The 25,674-nt window shown below is 43.7% G+C and overlaps 1 protein-coding gene across 4 annotated transcripts in view; it reads right to left on the bottom strand.

Moving 5' to 3' along the window:
• Window positions 1–23,875, bottom strand: part of LOC139688008 (ileal sodium/bile acid cotransporter-like) — a 68,920-nt gene extending 45,045 nt beyond the window's left edge. For 3 of the 4 annotated variants that reach the window (XR_011700711.1, XM_071585409.1, XM_071585408.1), the window contains exon 1: window positions 23,763–23,869. The gene's annotated coding sequence lies outside the window, so the exon portion shown is untranslated. Of the gene's footprint in view, window positions 1–23,762 lie in introns of all 4 variants that reach the window. The other variant, XM_071585410.1, reaches the window with a different exon arrangement.
• Between the last annotated feature and the right edge of the window lie 1,799 nt (window positions 23,876–25,674).

Raw genomic sequence — 25,674 nt, 5'->3', positions numbered from 1 at the left:
GTGTTTTCTATTAAGTACAAATCTGCTCTAAAAGAGGCACACAACCTGAGAAAATCAGTAGCCCGGCTGGGTTCCAATAAAACCTGTGGAAGGGACATTTGCCGCCGCTAAGGTCACATCCCCACCTTCTGATATGACTACGGTTTCGGGAGTGTGGGCATCTTTGAGAATCGATGACTAGCACTCTCGAGGACTCCCGGTGAGTAAGGCGTTCAGATTGTCAATCCAGATGAAGAGAAGACCGCAATTCCTTCATTCATGGACCATGTATGTACTCGTACGGACATTTATAAATCCGGAAGCCGGTCATATTTTAAATTTCGGCGTAGATTTACGATGCCACAATAGGCCAAGGGATACTGATGGTAGGGGGGAAACTATAACCCATTCGAGCAATTGAGTTTGTTGCACTCTCCAAAATTCCGAATAGAAAACCTCAGGGTAAGTTCTCAAAACGTCCGTAAGCGCGAAAAACGGTGTTTTACGTAACTATCCCAAATATTGATCGTGACCCAATCACGCAAGATTTCGAGAAGGCCTAGAAAGGTATAATGGAGCTACTAGTAACAAAATATTAAAAATAATAATAACGCAGCACTCTAAAAGGGGCGATTAATTCACGGATCTCAAATAATTCATAATTTAACAATTGCCACGGAGGTTTTGGATTGCAGCCTCGTAAGTAGGAATTTACAAACGGCTTCGAGGTAAACTCTGAAGAAGTAACCGACTAAGCGTAAAATTAATTCGATAAATAAATTAAACCAAGAATAATCTAGGTTAAGACCAAAAAAACTGCAAAGGTAGGAGAATACCCAAGATTCTCGTAAATTTAGATTACTATCAACGAAATTTAGAAAACAAACCCTTGGCAGGTAGGCGATAGCGCGGATGATGTGCTGGGTAGTGCAGATTCAACAGCACGGAAATTTAGGTGCGATACGACCACAGCCGTGAGTTAGCATGAAAAACCGAATCATTTATGCCGAAGAAAGACAAACGAAAATTTTAACTCATAACATAAAATGCAGTTAATCTTTGCTTTCCTTTGATGCCTTTCATTGCCGTGTAAAGCCAGGGGCCCTTAGGCGGGTTGTAGTTACGTTCACAAGAGTTCGAACCGAAAAGTTTACCTATTCACCGGAGGAACTCAAACCCGCAGGCTCTGAAAAGGGTCGAAGGGCTCAGCAGAATAACATATAGGCACGATATAAACAGCAACCGACTACACCATACACCTAATTAGTAGTCACGGATATGGCTGAGTTAATGAGGTGAAGGGAAAATGAACGAAACCAATCTCATAAGGAAAGTAGTCGACATCCCACGATAACATCGTTCTACAAGCGAGTTCATTAAATAAATATTAACCACTAATGCATACGAAATCGCCGTGAGCAACCATCCTTCGACTTTACAGGGATTAGAACTTGGACCTCGCATTCATCGTTCAGACTTGGAAGTATTTTACACGGCCAAGGCATCCTCTGTCAAATCCCCGAGGGAAGGTCATAGAACTTAGTTATCCAACACCGATGGCAATCTCGCTTTACTGGGCTGAAGAAACTGAGAAGTCATAACAGGTGTCTTTTCAGAAGAACTAGTGTATCCCGGGAAATCTCTCAATGAAAAATCATTAAAAATTAAACCTCAAAGATTTTTTTGTGAGTTGAATGGCTAGGACAGAGAGATCACTCGTGTTATATTCCACGGGGCGAAAAATTCTAAGATTTTGTTCCCAGTACCACCTGCAGATTCCTTGAAAGATCTGGTACCCGGAAAAAAACTAAATAGATTGGGTGGAGCCCGGAAGTACAGTGTAGAGTTCGTGTATTACGTAGTAAGAAAAGTGTATTACGAGGTCGGTATCATGCTGTTTCGAACCGTAGCTCTCCGGTCAGTGGTGGTGCTGTCCCAGCTATGCTAACCACGCCTCCTACTACAAATTAAAATATCGTTAAAATCCCAACTGTACAAAGCAATAACATTTTATTCACTGTGAATCACTTTCATTTGTCTCATCAAAATCCCTTATCCTCCGTCTCATCACCACCCATTCATACAATATATATTGCGTGACGCAGGGATTTCGTAGCACAAAATATGGAACCATAACCTACCGTACCCTTTCCGCAGGGAAAAATTTAATATTGGAAGAGGATAATTGAGGCAATGACATAAATTGATTAAACAACCAATTAATGACTACAGTTACAGCTTACGCGCACCCATTGAAGAGGTAGTTGTAGTTATTAAGGGAGGCGACCGACAACTGAGGTCATTTCCGCTACTAAGGATGGATGGGAAAGGAAGAAGGATGGAGAGAAACCCGGCGTCGACATTAGCCTACACTTAAAGAAACGCGCTGCAGGGTCCGCAGTTTAACGTCCCATCCGACGGAACGCGTACTCTTACAAAGAGCTCTTAACAAAGCATCTTCAGCTAGGATCGGGATACCACTGAAAAAATATACCGCCTCCAGGATTCGAACCCGGACCCTTCTGTGTGAGAAGCCAGTACATTAGCCACCGCAACCCCGACTCATTGAATCGTAAACAAAAAGTACGTCATTGATAAACGGAATCAGAATCAGTTGACGTCCACGCAAACACGCTGCGTCCGCGGTCAATCGTTTACCTGTCTCCGATTTAAAAACAGTGCGACCCACGAACACTTTCGTCATTATGACCCGGAAAAAGTGTAGTGAGACGGAGAAGGAAAGAATGAATAACGAAACCTTACAGGACCGGAGTCTGCGAACGGTCTCGCAAACATTTGGATTCCCTCCACATCGCTTAGGAATGTGATTATTGAGGTCAAACCGAACCGTGAGTCCAAAACACACGAGAGACAGATGGTTGGTTCCGTGACGGCTTGGTCACGCCTCACTCAACCCCGTACGGACCCCAATCTGCAGAGTGCTTTTCGCAAGCCATGACTTTGACACTATTTGTCTCTTCGGTCGCGATGGTGAAATCCAATCCGGACGATAAAGCCACAACAATTAACCCAAATAGGCGAGAGAGTTTGTTTCCGTCGAGGCACCTTAAACCACAACGAAGTATCGGTATACGTCTTAGCGTAATACGTCGATGTCACAACTTGAAAAGTTACGTTGGAATGTCATCAATCTCCATCGTTGCGTCAACTTCTTCAAAAGAAAAAATTAAATTGCTTACCACTTACCACCATAGCAAATTAAACTTGACCCGCTGGTCACCTGTTTCTCAAATCTAAGAGTGATTCTTTAAGTTCTCCAAAGGACTTGTAAACTTCATAAAACCATTCCAACGCACATTAATTATTGCCAACATTAGATTTGATAAGTGCCGGCACAGGTTACATTTAATAAGTAGGCTATGTTTCAGCGAATAGCTAGGAATTATTAATTTAAAATAAATAGGTCCCAGGTGTCATTGGCTAGAATCACCTCTCATTAGTTGGACGAGAATGGTACCCACACGACAGGAAACCATTCATTTCAGGGTCTACCATTCCTCTCCTGTCTCTCTTTTGCCATCAATCTAGAATTTTCACATATTTCACCCGGCAGAGATTTTAATGGAGACAATGAATGTGAATGTATTCCTGGTTCCACCAATTTAAGACTAAATAGGCAGGCAACGCTTATGAAGGTCATGAAATACGCACGGCGCAATGAAGGTAATTCCACCCAATGATTATAGTTGTACATTGAGTGGTGTGTGCTCCTGTTTCAACTGCTTTCACGTGAAGATTGCAAACAAATTCACCAAGTAACGATAAAAATCCAAATTATAGTGCCAGGAATGAACAGTTAATATTAAAAATCAAATAAAACACGTAGGACAGAGGATATCGGATTACGTTCACATTAACATTCACTGGTAATTTGACAGCCACAATAAAAAAATGCGAGGCAATTATACACATACACGTCCTTCAGGGTGTGTTTTTATCCTTCTCAGTATGTACACATTATTGAATGTGATTACAAGGTTTGGAGGGTTTCCGCAATTGAATGCACGCACCCTTATTTTTAAATGTTTGTAGAAATGATAGTCCAGGGGTAGAATGTTAGACTACTGACTGGAGCGCGCGGGTTCGATTCCTAAGAAAGCCTCGCAGGGCAACCTGGGAAAGGAAGCCATAACCGGCACAGGGAAAGGCACTGGCCCCTCCTCCCCTTATCCCTGATGAGTGAATTACACACGCCGTTGGGCTTAGCACTGAGTGATCTCTACCATCATCTACCAAACCGACCTTCACGTTGATTACTGTGTTTATGGTTTATATATATATATATATATATATATATATATATATATATATATATATATATATATATATATTTGATGAAGTTTGCCTCAGCTCTATCATAGCTATGTGATTTTTCGGGTAGCAGATCTTCCTGGGAAAGGAAGCCATAACCGGCACAGGGAAAGGCACTGGCCCCTCCTCCCCTTATCCCTGATGAGTGAATTACACACACCGTTGGGCTTAGCACTGAGTGATCTCTACCATCATCTACCAAACCGACCTTCACGTTGCTTACTGTGTTTATGGTTTATATATATATATATATATATATATATATATATATATATATATATATTTGATGAAGTTTGCTCGGGTTTTCCAGCGGGTCAGGGGTTCCATGTTAAACATGCAAGTTTGCTTCTATGAGGACCACCTGATGATGACGTTCAACGTCGAAACTTGGGTCGTGTTTTTTTGAATAAAGTGTGTGGAATTACAAAGTAAATTATTTCATTTCAATATTTTAAGCAAATTCCATAAAGTTACGCCTTAGACAACACATTTTTTTTAGGATCACAGTGATTCAAGCAATAGAAGACACTAGGCAGACGAGGATGGCTTTCGGATGATTCAATCGCCAACGCAAAAAACGCCTGGTAAACAGGAAAAGGTTTTTAAAAATCTTTTAAGAATACTTTTCTGAGGCCACGGAAAGGGGGCTATTGCAAAAAAATGATGGGAGCCAAAATAAATGCGGTGCAACAGACGAATGTAAAATGGAGAGGTCGAATCAATAACAAAGAAATCCTTTCGGAGAGAGGTATGAGCGAAAGGTCTACGGTCGACACTGATATGCGGCAAGCAAATCGGACACAATTCTGAAGCACCGCATTTTCCTGATTACATTCAGGGCTCCTCTAAAGTGTGTGCCTTCCCTTATAACCATGCGCATTCATAGTATAGCGTACTCATTGTGCGAAGGGTGGCAGAAGGTACAGAGAAAGAATTAAGTGAAATTATGAAGGGCAAAAGGAATTTTAGGCTGGACTCAGCGATGGATAATACTTGTTCGGAACTAACAAATATCCTACTGATTTTTTTGTGAAAAAATACTAAGCTTATTTATTTAGTGAAATAGCACCTATGTAGTGCCTTTGATGACTCTATTTTCATTTCAGTATCATGGGCAAATTAAATTGTTCTCTAATGACATAATTAATACAATCTAGGGTAACATTTATCATTAAACTTTATCTATATTTAATTGATCTAATGTAGCCTCTCCCACAACAGTATACATAGCAGTAAAATACGCGTATTTTACCCCTAAATTCAGTATTTTCAAGTAATATGGTAGAGGCGAAAAGGCACGAAGAAGTGATTCGCGCTAGGAAATCGTTCAGAAAGAGGACAAAAGAGAATACACGCAGGTAGTACGATTTTTATATATTGGCATGGAGATAATAAAGGGGATAAGGTTGAAGGCAGATGACTACATTTCAAATGTGGTGAGGAAGAGAATACGAGAGGAAAGCATTTTTAGAATTGCGTGAGGGATGGTAGAAAGCATGAAGAACAGAAGAAGTAAATAATGCGTAATAAGGCGAGCATGGCCGGAGGATATTCATGAAGATGCTTCTTACGGACCGCCCAAAATCTACCTTAGGCGGTTGTCAAGCTACGGTAATTTGGCGTCCTCGAAAACCACAAGGCATGAGCAAGTGCTCGGAAACCAGCAGAAAATGAGCATAGGTTCGAAAACCAGTAGCGTACGACACAAGGCAAGGCTTCCCAACACCCATGGGGATACCGTAGCTTGTGTCAATTGGTAACGCACGTGTGCTGTTGCGATATAAAATCTTTTCGTTTCCAGGGTGCAGAAAGAAACAACACGCGACACACAGAAACAAATAAAAGCGCGTCGCAAAGATAACCAAAATTCGTGTGAACACTACTTGCCTGCCCGCTATGCTGCACTTTAATTTTTTTAAATATATTACATTAACTCTACTTGTCATGCATTTAGCGAGCTAAATGGAGAAAACTACTGTAGAGAAGATACAGACATAGGAATTCCGAGGAAGAATAAGAAGAAACAATTCACCGGAATTCATAACAGCAAGGAGAAATGAAGCAATCGAGGATCGATTGTCGAGTACCAAGCGTTGGTGAATAGAATCGGTGTGGTATTTATGCCAACGGCCCGGGATGGAAACCAGGCGTCGGCGGTTGCGGATCTTCCAATGACATTTCGACCTCTGATATCTCGGTGCCGTGCGAGGAGCACTCCAAGAGCAGTATGGCGTCCATCGAGCTGCACGTTTTACTGCTAACCCACTCGCAGGCTTTCCTCAAAAGAAAGGGGAGTTGGGAGAACGGACGGAAGAACGCAACCAGCGCCTTGTGCCGCTCCGCCCTACCACCGTTCCCAAAAATCCCCACTTACCTCTCCACCCTAATTATCCCACGTGTCCCTTCAATGGCGGCAATGACCTTTTCCCTGATAACGACATATCCTAGAATCGGCTGATAATGTGGATATAGGGTTCATATCGATCCGGTCGATATGGGGCATCGAAGACTGGTGAATATCATCGACAAACGATACAGGGCAATATTGCGCAGTACCGGGCGACCGCACGTTTTTTCGCTCCTCCTTCACGATCGGAAAACACTATTACTAACGCGTGGTACTGTCCATAAACTGACAAACTACACAATTGAGGAGCTAAAGGAAGAGGGGAAGTAATCCCTCCACTGGAGTTTATGGAGGTAGTATTTGAGCTTCGTTTACCATAGACCGACCAAGTCTACGCAATGATTTTTTTTAAAAAGAGGTCAAACGCGCTTTAGCTAAACTACATCTCGCCACCTGGAATCGTAAACATTTGGCCAAATTATGCTGGCACGTGGAATTTTAAAAGTTAATCAGCACTGCTCCCTCGTTCAAACGGACAGAGCCCCCTCTACGCCCAGTAATGACATACTACCTTGATCAAAAAGTTCCCGGAATAACCACCGTGTGGCGTTCCCATCGTTCCGATTTGAGTTCTGTTTTTTTTGTTAAATTGGTACATCTGTTGTTGATATTCCCTTTAAATCTTAGTGTCATAACTTGACATTTGCAAAAGTTACGGTCGGTTTTCGGTATGTCCATCAGTGCTTCCTGCGATTTTTCCATTACTTCCTCTCGGCTGCTAAAACGCGTTCCCCGTAATGGTTTTTTAACTCGATTGAACAGAAAGAAGTCACAGGGAGCCAAATCAGGTGAATTCGGTGGCTGTTGGATGGTATTTGTTGCATTTTTCGTCAAAAAATTACGAATAATGATAGCACTGTGCGACGGTGCGTTATCATGGTGCAAAATCCACGAGTTTTCTGCCCACATTTCTGGTCTCTTTCGGCGAATTGCTTCACGCAAACGTCTCATAACGCCCAAATAATACTCTTTGTTTACTGTCTGGCCTTCTGGCAAAAATTCATGATGCACTACACCGTTGTAATCCATGAAAACCGTCAGCATTGCCTTCTTTTTTGACTGAAAACGACGTGGTTTTTTTGGTCTCGGCTCATTTGGTGAACGCCATTCACTTGCCTGATGTCTGGATTGCGTGTCGTACTCATAAACCCACGTCTCGTCTCCAGTAATGATCCTTTTGATGAATGTGGGATCGGATTCAGCCTCGCAAATCATGTCTTTTGCGACGTCAACACGGTCTCTTTTTTGCATGAAATTGAGGTCTTTTGGCACCAACTTTGCTGCTACACGACGGAAACCCAAATCATTAACCACAATGTCTTGGGCTGATCCATAGGCAATGTTCAAGTCCTCCGCTATTTCTCTGATGGTTAATTTGCGGTTATTGACCAACATTTCTTTTACTTTATCAATTTTTTCACCGACTTTCGATGTCGATGGTCTGCCACTGCGTTCATCATCTTCGATTGACTCACGACCACTTCTGAACCGCTCGTGCCACTGGTAAACGACCGTTTTTTTTAGAGAATCGTTGCCGAAACACTTTTCCAACATTTCCAACGTCCGTGCGCCACTAAATCCGTTTTTTACGCAAAATTTAATACAAGTTCGTTGTTGCAAATTTAAATCCATTTCTGAAATTGTAAAAAATCGCCAACACACACAGAGATAGATGTACTCTTGGCTACGTAACTTTTGCAAATGTCAAGTTATGACACTAAGATTTAAAGGGAATATCAACAACAGATGTACCAATTTAACAAAAAAACAGAACTCAAATCGGAACGATGGGAGCGCCACACGGTGGTTATTCCGGGAACTTTTTGATCAAGGTAGTATAGTCGATATTACTGCTTACCATTAAGAGTTCTCTTGGTGCTAAATATTTTCCACCGTGTCATTATTCAGTCGTTACATCCATACTTTAGTGAAATTAAAGGTAAAAATTGGATATGGAATATCGCACATAGCATGCCTTAAAAATAGCGATTTTTTTCCAAATATGAAAAGGTTTTTCTTCCATCCAATGTTCCGGCTAATTTCTTCAAGTGGGTAAGAATTTCTTAAACAGGTATCCATACAGCAGACAAGGGAATTATTTCAGAATCATAACGTTGCGTTTGTCAACAAATATTTATTGATTTTTTTAAAGCCCTCCATCTTACGAACATAAAGCCGTACACGAACTCAAGTGCACTTGAGGATAGCGTAGCGGTAATATTCCGGCATGAAGATACAAAAAAGTGGAAGTTGACAGAAAGCCTAGCAAGACGTTCCCATTAATTCATTATTCTGTTTTTTCAACGCCTACGTCAGAGATTCAGCGGCCATAGAGGGGCGCCGAACCCACAATAAGTTACTTGTTAGCAAATCGGTATATCTGTAATTCTGCATTTCGGCTTCACATGAAAATAATCACTTGCATGTATATCACTTACATTATCCATCTGAAAGGCCGATGCAGAAAATATTCACGTAGTTTTGCCTTAAGATAAAAAACATAATAAATATACATGTTTATATTTTTTTCCTCAACAGAGAAATCAATCATTTACTGCTCAATACTAGCGAAGCATTAACTAATCCAGACTACCACTAACTGTCCTAGCTGTCTTCGCGATGGAGCATTGCCACATACAATCTCCCAGCAGCAAGGAACCCTCCTTAAATTACTTCAGACCATTCTCAGCTTTTTAACCATCCCTCCCTTCGTATGGACCCCTAAGATATGAACCTCATCTCTTCTCTTTATCGGCGCAATATGCAATGCGCAATCATTAATATCAAAAAGCCATTTTTTCCTCAAAAAAAAGAATAAAAGCTACAATAAGTACAATTACTTGCAGGAAAATAACTTGAAAGAAAACTTGCTTTTATTTTAGTGGGATTAGAATACATACAGTGGAAGGAAACAAACATTTCGAAATAAATTCAAGTAGTGACGAAAATAATGCAATAATAAATCTTTCGTAAGATTCCTCCCGACCCCTCCCACTCTCGTAAGGAAACGTAATGGAATGGCACTACCCCTACCTCCAAAAGCCTGACGTAATAAAAGGGCAGCACCACGCGGAACTAGTATCGGATGAGATAGTCGCATTCCTCATTCTACTGCTTACACTGTTAAACTTAGAAAGTTTCAGTCAAACAAAACCTACTGACAATCAGTAAGTGCTTAGGATTAAAATAAGCAGAATTTTTCAGCAGAAAAAAAATACTGTAAAATCACCCCGAATGTCTTCCAGTCAGCAACGCTGCATAACCTACACATTTTAAGACGAAACCAACTTTGGTGAAAATCAGCAAAATGTCTTAAATTCGTCAAGTTCTCTAGATTAGAATTCCCGGACTTTTTCAGATTGAAATACTTGCTGTAAATCAGTCAACATTTATCTGTTGAACTTATTCTATCGCTACTGTTTCCTTGTAAATAGTTAGAAATCAATCTTACGATTGCCTGCTTAATTTACAGCGACTATTACCGCGCTCAAAGTGTCGGCATACTTTGGTCGTTTGCGATGCGTCGCTGGTATGTCGACCAAATATTAGAATGTCCACCTGGTGCATTTGCGTTCGTCATGCGGAAACAATAGTAATGTGCTAGAAAATAATTCATTGAAAAATGGATGTTGTGACAGCGGCATGGCTAAATATCTACGTTAATAAATGTGAGATGAAATTCGACGCGGTGGAATTTCAAGGTGACGAATACGAAAGCCTAGATTTGATGTGATGTTGATCATGTGTTGGACTGTGAAGTGTTGAGGTTGGTAATTATGGCATCAGCGGTTCCCGTTATTATTCCAATTGCTGATGTTGTGGTTGCTGCTTATGGATATGGCTGCTGGCATATTATATTTTCAAGCGTTGGGATGGAGTGCGGATAGTATTTGTATTAGCAAAATGAGTAATAAGTGTGGTCCTATGGTTTTTCTGCCTGAATAGAACGTGGTGTTAATGTCTTTGGGAAGCAGTTCTTAAGAAGCAGGTACTCGATAATTTCACTGTTTTTGTCAACGTAAACTAGGTCAAACAGATTAATGACTCTGCGTTAAATGCCAGAGCAATATTTATTTTTTTATTTTAGCTGATAGGTAGAATTACTAATTAAATGCCTCTCAGCTTCTTGTGTCTTTCTCCGCCACTCCACATAGTGCAATCAGGATTACTCATAAGGAAATGTTTCATTGTTTCAAAAAATATTATTAAAGTTCACCTGTTAATTCTCATCAACCCTATCAGAATATTAGGAAAATAATTTCCACCTATTATTTTTACCTAACAATTTTCAGGGACATTTGCTGAATTTCAGCACATTTTTCTTGCTTTAAATTTCCAAATACCTAGATTTGCTTATAAGTTAGAACAAATTTAGTTAAGGAAATCCTGCTGAGTTCCCGAAAATTTGAGAGAAATTAACTCTGCAGTGTGTAGATACCGAACCTACTAGAAACCAAATAGATAAAAAGGCTAGATTATACCAGTTAAGTGGCATAGTTGGGGTTTGACACAGTTGATAACATAACAGTACGTAAGATTTTGTCGTGCTTGACATATTAGTGGCTACCTGCAAGTTCCACTCCCCTCATTTATCACATCCTTGAACTTTATTTACAATGGAAATTCTATACTGACTACCGGGAAAGACAATTTTGAATCAAGTCTAGATGACGTAATAAAAATGTCAGTGAAAAAAATTAGCAGGTACGGGCCTCAATGGCCACCAAAAATTACATAAATACAACCGATGACCACCATCTAAAGGATATGATGGAATGAATAATAACACCATTGATATTGCTCGAGACCCACATGATTCCACGCTGCATTTACCAAATTTCACTCGGTTTATAATTAAAGTCATTTGAAATTCAAAATGGTCACATTGCTTTTTTTTAAATGGCGATTAAGTATTCTACTGCCAGATAACAATATATTCCTGAGGACGCGTTCACACTAGTACCCTTAACCTGGCAATTTATTCGAAGCTGAGGTGTTTAAGATCAGAATTGAAAATTAAGACCTAATAGGCGGACTAAAAACAATTTTGGTCATCATAGAGTGGGGGACAAATTTTGATTTATCTTCTCCGATAATAGATCTAATCCACCGGAGGTTTCCCGTCAGCAAAGAGCAATGAAAGAATAGAAATTCAGACTACGCTCGGGAATTAAACCCGGGTCACCTAAATCGAATTCAAAGTCACGCAAGTTTCCTACGAATCGACGTCGGGCTCGACAAATGGGAAAGAAAAAAAAACGTTAAAACTGGTCCATTATCAATCAGCATAGTTGAAATAATCCAATGATTTCTGTACTGCTCATCAACAGTCGAGATCATACTCAGACTGTGAATAAAAATTTCCATCATTACATTGGAATCGCTAGTCAATTCCCATGATATAAGCTAAGGAGAAGGCTGGTTGTGGAAAAGTTTCCATACATTAAAAATGATGAGCACTGGTGAATAGCTGAAACAACTTAAGGTATCCGATGAATGACTGATCGAAGCACTTTTCCACTTGATAATTTTTTTTATTTTTCATATTTAAAAAAATAATAGTAAAATAATTTTAAAAATTTTTAAAATTTTTATCAAGTGGAAAAGTGCTTGATTAGTTATTCATTATGTTCGACTTCCACCACATCACGCCTGAAGCTACTCAATTTAAGGTATCCATGCGGGAAAATAAAGAACATGCGCATTAACATTTTTGCTACGGTCAGTGCACTAAAAATTGCAAAACGAGCCAGCCACAGCCCAAAATCCGTCTGCCAATCAATCCAACTAGATCGTGAAAAGCCTCCTAAAATGTATGAATCCATCTGCATTTCCATTCACATTCCAATCCCTTTCCGGATTGAAATTAACTACAGATAAATTATAATGCTGCATTAACTCTACTGCTCTCCCAAAATTGAAGGTTGAAATTAGTTTTAAGCTCGGGGCATGATATAAAATCTTTTGTTTCTAACAGAAAATATCACAATTTTAGGAATGATCAAACAGAAACCCTCATATTACCCCTGCGATTTTAATCACAGAACGCCAGGCCTCACAGCTAATTGGTTCTTTCATTCCCTTTAAATAGTAATCATACAATTTGAACGAATATACAGGCGATCGGGATACCTTTGGAGATGTCCCGCACATCAAGGCTAGCTATCGATGATTTGGCTTGTCCGTTTATCTCATAACCGCTACCTTGATACAGAGTATCAACCATTCTTCATTACCACACTTGGAGAGAACAATGATATTACTAGCGGGAACTACCGCCAAAATATGTAAGTAGGTACAGGGCCGCGCCAGTTAATATTGTAGCCAAATTCCCACTTCTCTCTGCCAGTACATATTACCCAACTCCCATCCCCTTGAGGGGAGCTAAAAGTGACCCTTGTGTTGGGGTTAGGTGCTACTTATTCATTTTGACTAATATATGAGTGCTTGAAGAACTTTTGGAGTCATACAAAAAAGAAGTGTAGGGCTTATTTTTGGACGCGCCTGTCAACCGCTCATTCACGTTTCTCTCCCTCGCTGATTGAAACGAAATTAATGAAAAGACAGTCATCAGTTCTTCAACCCCATGAATGGTTGACTGCAGTCCTCCATTCTTCACTCTCCAGTGTCCACCATCTAAAGCCCTATTGAAATGTACTCCCTTGTTTACCCTTTTGTTCTATTCCTTCGATCGCCCCTTCTATAACGCTTCTAATAAATTCATTGTGTCTCAAGGTGTCCTTAATCCACCTCACTCTCAATTTCGGCTTAGTGCTAACGCAAAGATATGCCACAAAATGAACAAAGGGGGAGTCACGTGACTTCACTTCCCCTTTGCAGATTTGGGATCTGTTCTAGAGTGACGGAGGATGACGACGGTGGCACAGCATGGGGAGGGGTGAGCACGACAATAAAAAATTGACGTACTACCTTGATCAAAAAGTTCCCGGAATAACCACCGTGTGGCGCTCCCATCGTTCCGATTTGAGTTCTGTTTTTTTTGTTAAATTGGTACATCTGTTGTTGATATTCCCTTTAAATCTTAGTGTCATAACTTGACATTTGCAAAAGTTACGTAGCCAAGAGTACATCTATCTCTGTGTGTGTTGGCGATTTTTTACAATTTCAGAAATGGATTTAAATTTGCAACAACGAACTTGTATTAAATTTTGCGTAAAAAACGGATTTAGTGGCGCACGGACGTTGGAAATGTTGGAAAAGTGTTTCGGCAACGATTCTCTAAAAAAAACGGTCGTTTACCAGTGGCACGAGCGGTTCAGAAGTGGTCGTGAGTCAATCGAAGATGATGAACGCAGTGGCAGACCATCGACATCGAAAGTCGGTGAAAAAATTGATAAAGTAAAAGAAATGTTGGTCAATAACCGCAAATTAACCATCAGAGAAATAGCGGAGGACTTGAACATTGCCTATGGATCAGCCCAAGACATTGTGGTTAATGATTTGGGTTTCCGTCGTGTAGCAGCAAAGTTGGTGCCAAAAGACCTCAATTTCATGCAAAAAAGAGACCGTGTTGACGTCGCAAAAGACATGATTTGCGAGGCTGAATCCGATCCCACATTCATCAAAAGGATCATTACTGGAGACGAGACGTGGGTTTATGAGTACGACACGCAATCCAGACATCAGGCAAGTGAATGGCGTTCACCAAATGAGCCGAGACCAAAAAAACCACGTCGTTTTCAGTCAAAAAAGAAGGCAATGCTGACGGTTTTCATGGATTACAACGGTGTAGTGCATCATGAATTTTTGCCAGAAGGCCAGACAGTAAACAAAGAGTATTATTTGGGCGTTATGAGACGTTTGCGTGAAGCAATTCGCCGAAAGAGACCAGAAATGTGGGCAGAAAACTCGTGGATTTTGCACCATGATAACGCACCGTCGCACAGTGCTATCATTATTCGTAATTTTTTGACGAAAAATGCAACAAATACCATCCAACAGCCACCGAATTCACCTGATTTGGCTCCCTGTGACTTCTTTCTGTTCAATCGAGTTAAAAAACCATTACGGGGAACGCGTTTTAGCAGCCGAGAGGAAGTAATGGAAAAATCGCAGGAAGCACTGATGGACATACCGAAAACCGAATATAAAAAATGTTTCGAGGATTGGATCAAGCGCTGGCATAAGTGTGTTGCAGTCGATGGGGATTACTTTGAAGGGGGCAATATAGATTTAGATGAATAAACTTGTATTTTTAATTTTCTGAATAAATTCCGGGAAATTTTTGATCAAGGTAGTATTTAGGCACGGAGCCTTAAGTATTACACGAATAGCTCATATCAATTCGGCAAATATTTTTCGGAATCTAAGTTCGAAACCCAAAACGTGTGACGACCCCGCTAAAAAGTAATACCGAAGTCATACTCCATGATTCGCCATCTGGCCTTACGGCAAGAGACAATAGGACACTACTAAATTATCTAATCGTGGATAATTATTAAATTTTTCAATAGCATATCTGATTCTATGTGGAGCCGTCAGAACACTTTTGTATTGGACTCGAATCTAGTGAGGGATGAATGAATATTAAACCCCTCAAAGTGGGAGTCTTGTTTATTTTATCCAGGTGGTCTAATATGACGACACAGTGAGTTAATTAATAAGGTATAAATAATGAGGTATTAAACTAATTCCATTGCTTTCAGAACTACTGCTGTGTCCTTAAATTTTAAAACAAAGCTTAGGCTTGCTGCTGCTTTTATCTCCGCGACGAGAGGGATTCATTCCTATCGTGTTAAGCCCGAAAAACACTCACACACATATCTCACATTTATTGACAAATCTATAGGATGTTCACAAAATGTAATTAAATCCTTAATAAGCAATCAATGACAATCCTCCGTCTAAGGCATTATTGGAGGAATTAGAGAAACAAGTGTGATAGGTATCTGATGATAACCAATCGCACGAAAACGAAAGTATGAGGTTCTCGAGAAACATGAAGGCTATAAACATTTACGCTGAATTAATTAAGGCATACTTTCTAACAGATACCCTTTTTTTACGAAGTGTTTTAGACGTAAATGCACAAAGTAGTAAGCACATTAAATAAAGAATATCGTACGAAAATGAGGTGGTAAAATGAGGAAGTATCTGATGACTAAATATTACGAGTAAATAGACTTAAGAATAGACCTACACCATAGACGAATGTTTGAAGTTTCAGATAAGAACGAAGAAGTTGGACGGAATAAAGGGAGGTAGAAAGTACGCGGAGTTATTTAATGGTGTATGGTATCATGGTATGAGGGTGTTTAGTGTGGTGTTAGCTCGTCCTTCGACGTTTGGTACTGAGTACTCCCTCTATCCATGAAAAACCTAGCATAACCGGGCAACTATTTCCAATGATTCCTCCGTTAGCGCGAAATATATACCTCCTCGCGTGCAGGCAATGTAACTTAGTCGCGGAAATGATAATCTAACAAGTTATTTGTAGCTGTTTCATCCACGAAAGCACGTGGGCAGTATTGAGAGCAGTTGCTTGCAAGGGCTCTTGCGTAGCCCTTACACCGCGCCTTTCCAGCCTCCAAGGCTACTAAGGCGGGAAGAATTCTTCTGCGTTGTCAGTCGTTTGATTTATTCCCGCTCAGAGCAGCCTTGGCTTCTTCTTTGCCGGAAGGGTGTCTTGCTCGTCTTGGGATGCTATGGGGCGCTTGTAGCGGTCCCATGGCCAGACCCTTATGTCGCCAACCCGGCGAATCAGTTTTACTTCCGCTTCTGCCGCTTTTCTGAAGAATTTCCCAGATATTCTAGGCAGAAGGACGTCCAGGGTTTCCAGCTTTCCGTCCTCGTGCATCTCGGAAACGCGGGCGTAACGACCGCGTGACATGATGTCACGAAGAGCAGAATTCTGCACCACCTGAATTTGAGCGAGACTCGTTCGCGACACTCCTGACCATACCGGAGCAGCGTACGTGATGACAGGCAGCACGCACGCTTGGTACAGTCTACGCTTCGTGTCCATACTCAGGACCGGCGGGCGGATAATCGGCCGGAGCCGACTAAGCGCCGCGAATGCCTTTCTGCGTACACGAAGCGCTTGGGCGTTCCAAAGGAGTTTCCGGTCCATCAGCACTCCGAGGTAGGTAACTTCGGATTCCCACGGTAGGGCGACTCCATTCACAGTTAGGTTCACTCCTGGCGGCCGACCATTTCCCGGATGGAAGATGATCGCCTTCGTCTTCTGTGCGTTAACAGCAAAGCGCCATCGGCGGTACCATTCTAGGAGATCCGCCACAGCGCTCTGCAGTCTTCGCACCGCGGTCACCTTCTGCCAGGAGCAGCACAAGAGGGCCGTGTCGTCGGCATAGAGAGACAGGATCTCGAGGTTCCCACGTGGAGTTGGAATGTCGTGGGAGTAGATATTGTAAAGCAGTGGTCCGAGGACTGATCCCTGGGGCACGCCGGCGGAGATCCGACGCACCCCTGAATTCGCCCCGAGCCATTGCACGGTGAATGTCCTGTCTCTCAAATAGGAGTGAACCATCCGAACAATCCAAGGTGGGAAATGGAGTCGTCTCATCTTCAACAAGAGAGCCGGATGCCAGACGCGATCGAACGCCTTACTGACGTCGAAGAAGGCCCCAGCAACCGCCCTATTCCTGTTGAAGCTGTCCGTGATGAAATCCGCCGTTCGCACCAGCTGATGGACTGTGGAATGCTGCGCACGGAAACCAAACTGCTCCTCCGGGAGGATGTCATTCTCCCGGACGAAATCAGTCAGCGGCCGTTGCAGCAGTCGCTCGAATATCTTACCGAAGCCGTCGAGCAAGGAGATAGGCCGGAATTCTCCGGGACCAGCCTCCAATTTCTGCGACTTCGGCAGGCAGACGATTCTCGCTCTTCTCCAAGTGGTCGGGAAGTAGAAAATCCTGACACAGCCATTTAGGAGCTTTGTCAGGTACTTCACCGCCGCCTTTGGAAGCTCCCGAATGACCACATTGGGAATGTTGTCGCTTCCGGGGGCCTTCCTCGTGCGGAGGCGACGTATTGCCTCTTTGACGTCCTTCTCGTCGAATCTCGGAATTTCCGAGGCGTCTTTCAGACCGGCGTCTCCGGCTCTTTCAAACGCCTCGATTTCTTCTTCAATCTCGGCAGAAGCGGAATTCCCAGGATTGGGTGAAAAGCTGCAGACCAAGTGATCAGCGAGCAGTTCCGCCTTCTCCATGGGAGATCGTGCCTCTCTGTCTCCGTCGGTAATAATCGGGTCCAGTCTTTGAGGAGCCCGCAGCCTCCGGCATATCTTCCACACCGACGGCAGGTCCTCGTTGCCGTCTTCCGAAAGGAGCTCCTCCCGCAGATGCGCCTCCCAGTGGTCCGATCGGACCTCCCGGAGGGCATCCTGTACCGCAACGTTGAGCTCTGAGAGCTGCCTTCTCACATCCGCTGTACGATATTTCTGCCATTGGCGCCGCACGTTGTTTCGCCGCGCAATGAGGCCTCTAACCGCCGCTGGAAGTGGAACCCTAAGATACGAGTTCCGTTGTTCCTTTAGCGGTATCGAGGCCTTCATTGCGCCGTCTACTGCAGAGGTGAGGTGGCTGACCATTTGATCGGCCATCTCCGGTGAAGTCGGCTCCAGTGGCTCTCTTGGCAGCTCCTCAGCGATGATGTTGCGGAAACTGCTCCAATCGGCCGACGACAGATCCAATCGCCGGGTGGAAGACAGCACTGGGATTCGGCTCCCCACTGCTAGGATGATCGGGTTGTGGTCCGACGACAGTTCCACGCATGTGTACAAACTCAGGGACGTCCTTACATTATGAGCAATCGCAATGTCTAAAACGTCCCCTCGTTCGTGCGTGGGTATCGCCGGTCCTAAGATGGTTAGGCCTTTTGCATCTGCTAGCTGACGCAGGGATTCTCCTCTCGGGTTCGAGGACCGTGAATTCCAAGTAGCATGCTTGGCATTCAGGTCCCCCAAGATGACCGATGGTCCGCTGTCCCCGGCAAGGTACTGGATGAGATCCGGATCCCAAGGTTTCCCGGGTGGGAAATACAGAGATGAGACCCGGAGCCATCCTCCTCTTGTCCGTACGTCCACCGAAACAGCCTCCGCATGCGGGTGAGAAATCTCTCTACATGCTCGGTGCTCGATGGACCTGTGGACGAGGATGGCCGCACCTCCTGATGCTCTAAGTCGTTGTCGCCTGGGATCCCTGTCCGCCCTATAGATGGTCCAGCCAGGTAACCTCCAGGCGTCCGTTGGCCGAAGGTGCGTCTCATTGACAGCAGCGACTATGGCTCCCTTCTCCTGGAGGAACGCCCGTAATTCCTCGCGTCGGCGAAGAATTCCGTTGGCGTTCCATTGCGCAAGCAGGACGGGTCGTTCAGCCATGGTTGGTTGAATTTCCGATCCTGCTGCGCACCAGCTCTTCCAGGAGTGAGAGGAGAAGTTTGCCCTGCGTCGAGGTGACGAGTTTCTTCAAGGTGCATGCAATAACGGCAATGGTCTGCCATAATTCCTGGTCCTCTCTGTCTGGTGTCAGCGAGGACTCTGCGGAAACTGGAGACTTATCAGTTGATGTCCCCTCTCTCCGTTTTTCCTCTTTCTGCCTTGGTTTTTCGCCTTCTTCACTTGCCGTTCGGAGGGTGTTCCCAAGCGCCCTCTGGGTTGGCTTCGTAATGGCTTTTCCTTCTTCCCCGGTGGTGATCGGGGATTTCTTCTTCTGCTTCTTTTTCTTCTTCTTCCCTTCGGAAGAAAAAGGAAGGGTCTCTTCCTTCGGAGGGAGGCTGTCGGGGGGTGACAAGTTCCCCTTGTTGGCCTCTCCTACGGCTGGCGCTGGTGGTGGTTCTCGGACCGCCTCAGCATCCCTGGGTGGATCTGTGATATCCACCTCCATGTTCCCCTCTTCTCCGGAGACAGCCTGAACCTTGTCCTTAGAAGGGCCCTTCAGGATTGCTCCGTAGGTTGTAGCGTGATCGACTTGTCGGAATGGTTTTTCTCCCGGTTCCGCTGCCGGTTTCTTGGGCGCCTGCTTCCCTGGTGCTGGCTTGCGTGCGTTGGCGTGTTGTCGCCGCTCAGCCTCCTGAAAGGCGGGACACCGGCGAGAGACGGCCGCATGAGGTCCTCCGCAGTTCGCACAGATGGCCTCATCTCCCCTTCCTCGGGAGCATTCCTCCACTGCGTGTGCTCCAGCACAGCGCATGCAGCGTTTCGCACACCAGCAAGCTATGCCGATGTGTCCAAACCGCATGCAGTTGCTGCACTGGAGTGGACCTCTGTCTCCACGGTAACGCTCCACAGTGACGTAGCAGTGGCAGAGCTGGCGGATGTCCCCGGGGGCGATGGCCGATGGAGTCTTTACCACGTTCGCTACGTGGCGATCAATTGGGACCGGTTTTCCGTCCTCCGTGACCGTAAGGCGACGTACGCTACGAATTTCGTATCCGAGGGATCTGAGTCCCTCGGATACCTTTTCCACTGCTATCCATCGAGAGATGCCCTTGATGAACAGCTTCATCCCTGGCACCCTTTCAATGGGCTGCGAGTGGTGTTGGATTTTCTTGCTCTGCAGCAAGGAGAGTGCCTTTTCATGCCCCTCTCTGTTGGAGGTTATGATCCGGATGGAAGCTCTTCGAACTTCCAAGCCAAAAGCATCACCTATGTCGCCCGACAGCTGGTCAATCAGTCCCTGGACGTCGGTGACCCCATAGACGACGATAGGCGGTGGTCGCAGCGTCTTAGGTGCCGGTGCCGGTAGAGGTGTGGCTTCCGGGACGGCTGCGTCGTTCGTCAGAAGCGGTTTCCTTTTCTTCCTCTTGGAAGAAACCAAGGTAAATCCGTCGTCGCCTTCCCCCTCCTCTGTGCTCAGCGCACGCTCCGCCCTATCGTCTCCTTCAAGATTCGGCATCCGCGTAACCGCGGAATCTTCTGGCTTCTGGTTCCTTCCAGATGCCTTCTTTCGCTTGACGCCGCCTGCGGTGTCTTTCACCACCTGGCCCTGTAAAGGGCCGAGGTCTGCTGTTGCCTCCGTTGTCCCACTTCGGGCCTTCGCCTCCTCCAAGCACTGCGACGGGCTGAGAGCCAAGGCTTCAACACCTGATGATGAATTTGCCGAAGGCTTAGATACCCCCGGCAAGACAGCCGGAGGTTCTTTGCCCTGCGGACGATTATTCCCACGCTGTGTAATTCCCTTCGTGGACATGAAGTCTCCGAAGGAGCTGGCACGACGGTGTGTCTTCCTCGTCACCTGGACCACCGGAACAGTAGAGTTGCTAGATGACATCCGAAGAAAGTAGTAGGCTCTCGTCTGATGTCTCCTTGATTCTCTCTTTTTGGGAGTATTCTCAGTCGGTCCTCTTTTAAACGAGCAGCCCTCTGGGGAATGAAGACCCCGTGGGAGGCGACGTGAGGCGTGATTTTCCACGACCACTTCCTGCCTACACTGCCTTAGAGCACGATTTACTGCACGCACATACATAAAAACTCAAGTCGTGCCTCGACGTGACCATCTGGTAATGACCAACTACATAACAACCTGATTGAATCTGTGATGGTATACGAAGCAGTCTACGAGAAAGTGTTCCCGCTCCCTAAAAACCGCAAACAGCATTTCGGCGCAGCCAAGTGTTTAGCTATCACTGGAATTAAACTTCGCTCAGTCCTCAGTAAATAACTTATGCTCCGCAACTAATCGACTGACAGAACGTTTCCCTGGACCCTGAAAGAGCGCGGATGGTACTGAGCCAAATTTTATGTGCGCAAGGAAGTCCCATCGTATGACCGACTGGAATACAGTCCCTCAAATCTCCTCTCATTAAAACCAATCAAGCCCGAGTACGACAGAGAGGCCGATCGGCGGGAAGTGGCGGGATTGCCGCTCCACGGTCGGAAAAATTTTGGGGCAGGTCATTAGATGTCGAGGCGTGTCATTCCGCAGTTCACCCTCCAGTGAGTTTTCGTCTAGATTCCTACACCACTTACCTTGCGAATCTGGTGGGGCATCACGGACATCACGGGCAAAATTGCCGAGAGCGTCATCCGTCTAGCTGAGAAAATAAATTTTCGGCGTGCTGCAGAAATAATTTTCATTCGATGGACCGATGGATCACATGACCGCAAGGAAGAAGTTACCACAAAGGATGCCGCTTCATTCAATTTTCGATTCCGATTTCTAGGTTTGATGCATGCGTATGTTAAGTCACTGTACATCTTTCATTATGCAGCAAAGGAAAATGCACAAGGCCGGTAGAAATAAATTAACGATGCCTGAACTGCCTTTCAACAGTAACACTACAGCGACTATTATTTTACCACCCCATGCGTTTCATGGGGAGCTTATTACATCATAAATGAAAAATTCGATTTTCCATATGTAACTCATGCAGATTAAATTCGGGTCAGAGAGAGAGAGAGAGTCACACAACAAAAATTAGTTTCGCAAAGCCTAACACTGACGCCCGAGAATGTTAATTGCAACGCGTTCTCGAAGCTGAAAATAAGTACGCACATCTAAAATTACATGATATACATCAAACAAATAATTTACATTGTAGTGTGCAGCTAAGAAATGACACCGGAGAACAGGGTTCATGGATGAATGAAATTAATGAAGTTTCGCGTGTTAAGTGAATGTCAAATATTTCCGGAGGTGGCCTGCCCACGAAATGTACCCACCTTTGTCATGCTGACACATTGATTTCGTGTTTCTTGCAGCTGGGGCAACGCAATGGTTATGGGAGCCTATTACACAAATCATAATATGTGACTGTCATTATGACCTCGGCTCATTGCATTCGTTGATTTAATCAGGGGGGGGGGGATTTAATAGTCGGATCTCTAACCTGAAGTGCCTAACAACACCAGAATGACTTTCAACGACAATTTTGGCGTGAATGTTTCAATCAAAAGCCGCATAAACCAAATAACTGGCCGATTTGTCAACCTTCCGCACATTTCCCAGTCATTCAAAGACTCGGTGATTAAATGTCTAATGAATATCTAAAACCAGTCTACATTAAATACGACACATTCGATGTAAAATATACAACGATAGGCAACTTTGATAATACTAATGGACAATTGGCATTGGCGTGGACCCCTGACGAAATACCATACATGCCTTTAGTCATGTGTCTAAAGGTACGTATTAATGGATTATTAGGGTCTCTAACACTGTATTATTCACATGACCACTTCCATCATCGGCGTAAAATACGAAAAAGAAAGGAGACCTGGAAAAAGAAATATTTAAGGAAAATATTGACCAACATTTAAACAGCAGCCTATTAGTCGAAAGATGTGTCAAGTAGCATTAAAATCCCTAATTATGTTCCTAACGACGCGAACTGAATTTACCGCTATCGACATTCCCTAAAAACCTTTCATTCAAGTACTTCGGTGAACGCATGTATATTCAGAAGCTACAGAAAATACGTCGGCTCGACATCACAACAACCGATAAGATTCCTACTGGCACAGGCGCCTAAGGAATCGGAGGAACCCACACCAACCTATTCTGCAGCGACTAGTGTACCATAAAAGATGATACAATAATGACATGGCGTGATTTATTTGCAAAAAAATATCACTCCAGTTCCAAAAGCGGTATTTAGTGGGATACCCATAATACGCGAGCAATGAGTTTTTAGACCAAGTTAATTGAAGAGCTGAAACGCCCGTAATTGAAATTACGACACCGACGAGTTTTCCGGGTAACAATGAACACGGGAAAAAGATACCGGAGAGGGAGAAATGGTAACAAAACGTGAACATTTTTAAAATAAATAGGTATAAGATGAATACTGATGCATTAAAAGGCATGCAAAACTTACTGTCCGACGCGAGGGTTGATGCCATACGATAAATTCATTTCCAGAGCACACATTTCTAAAGAATGAACACAACGTGTTCAGCAATGGCATCAGAGATAAGAAAACCTAGTGTCATTTCCACACTGAGCCAATTCATGCATGCCTTTTAAAAATAATAGGTCAGGAACTTTCTAAAGTAAAAACACTCCACTTAACACCGAAAAAATTCCTTGCGCCTGCTAATTTAAATGCGAAAAAATACACTCACCTTTCAACAGAAAATGTTCTTTGGCCAATATTCCTTTGGTAAAACAGGAATGTTTTCCTTCCCCACACCAAAACTAAGTCTCGAGAGAAGACGTTACGGAACGACTAGTCGTGCGGACAATCAATTCCCGAATGAAACAAATTGTGGACTAGTCTTCACGCCTTGGCGCTCGCGTTTTATTTCATATTTTCACCAGCAGAGTCGCTCTTTTCAATAATTGAAAGCCGAAAATTCTCTATTGCGATTTTTGAATTTGTATAAATGTTAATGCGAAGATATGCATGCTTATCACTTTTCTAGGGCAATAAAAACTGGTAATTAGCATTCATATTCTACTGCAGTATGGATGCAATATGTCCACCGAATTATCTAGAGTGCTGAATCTGTCTGAGTTGAAGTTGTAAATTGGGTAATCGTAATCAAATTCGGATGTGGAGGAAGATAGCTTAGGTCCAGGCATACTCGACGATGAGATAGAAAGGGCATTAAGGAAGATGAAACTAAATAAGGCCGTGGGGGTGGATAACATTCCCGCGGAACTTTTAAAATGCTTAGGAAAATGTGGGAGGAAGAGGCTATATGGGCTGATCCGTAGTATTTATGAGGAAGGAATCTGGCCGGAAGACTTTGTGAGATCAGTTTTAGTTCCTATTCCGAAAAAGGTAAAGGCTACGTCATGTGAGGACTACAAGACAATTAGTTTCATATCCCACGCAGCTAAAGTTGTTCTCAGGATCATAAGCAAAAGGATAGAGAGTAGGGCAAATGATTACTCAGGGGATGATCAGTTTGGGTTTAGAAAGGGGAGAGGTACGCGCGATGCCCTTGCAGTAATAAGATTATTAATCGAGAGGGATATAGAATACAACCAGTAGATATTTGCCTGTTTCGTAGATTTCGAAAAAGCGTTTGATAGAGTGAATTGGGAAAAACTAATGAGTATATTGCAGAAAATAGGAATAGATTGGAGGGAAAGGAGGCTAATCCGCAACCTGTACATGTCTCAGACTGCTCAGGTGCGGGTGGGAAACGGGGAGTCAGGATGGGCAGTGTTAGGAATGGGTGTAAGGCAGGGTTGCCTATTATCACCGTTGCTGTTCACCCTGTATGCAGAGGAAATGATCAAAGAGGCATGGGAAGAACTCGAGGTAGGAATGAAATTGGAAAGGGAATTCGTAAAATCAGTTAGGTTTACTGATGACCAAGCTTTAGTTTGTCAGTCAGCCAAGGGGCTGCAAGCATTGCTGAGTGAATTGGAAATTCAGTGCAACAGGTATGGGATGAAAATCAATATTAATAAAACAAAGGTTATGCGATTTTCGAGAAAGAAAAAGGCCAAGCTTAACATTAAAATAGGAGGGCAAAAACTAGAGCAGGTATAATAGTTTACGTATCTCGGTAGTGTTTTGAACCAACACGGTCAAAGTAGTGGGACGTAAGGAGAAGAATTGTGCTAGGCAAAGAGGCTTTCACAAGGAGGAGGGAGTTGATGACAGGGATGTTGAGTAAGGATATTAAGAAAAGACTCGTAAAAACTTTGATATGGAGCGTAGTCATGTACGGTGCGGGAACATGGTCATTGAAGCTGGAGGATAGACGTAGACTGGAGGCTTTTGAAATGTGGGTGTGGAGAAGAATGGAGAAGGTGAAATGGACAGAGAAGAAACAAAACGAGGAAGTACTTGGTATGGTGGGCAAAGAGAGGGGTTCGTTAGGAGCAATCCTATGGAGGCAGGAAAAGTGGCTGAAGGGGGTATTGACCGGCAGTGGGATGTTGAAGACTGTGATAGAGGGGAGAATGTTGGGCAAACAAGGAAAGGGAAGGAACAGGATAGGGATGTTGGACGGGATGAAGGGAGAAAGAAGGTACTCAGAGATGAAAAGGGACCTGATGTAGAGTAGGGTGTTTTGT

This window comes from Hetaerina americana, unplaced genomic scaffold (assembly GCF_022747635.1).
Source record: "Hetaerina americana unplaced genomic scaffold, ioHetAmer1.1.p SCAF_2, whole genome shotgun sequence".
Taxonomy (NCBI): domain Eukaryota; kingdom Metazoa; phylum Arthropoda; class Insecta; order Odonata; family Calopterygidae; genus Hetaerina; species Hetaerina americana.
The sequence above is the reverse complement of the archived record's forward strand: the minus strand, read 5'-3'. Positions and strand labels throughout refer to the sequence as shown.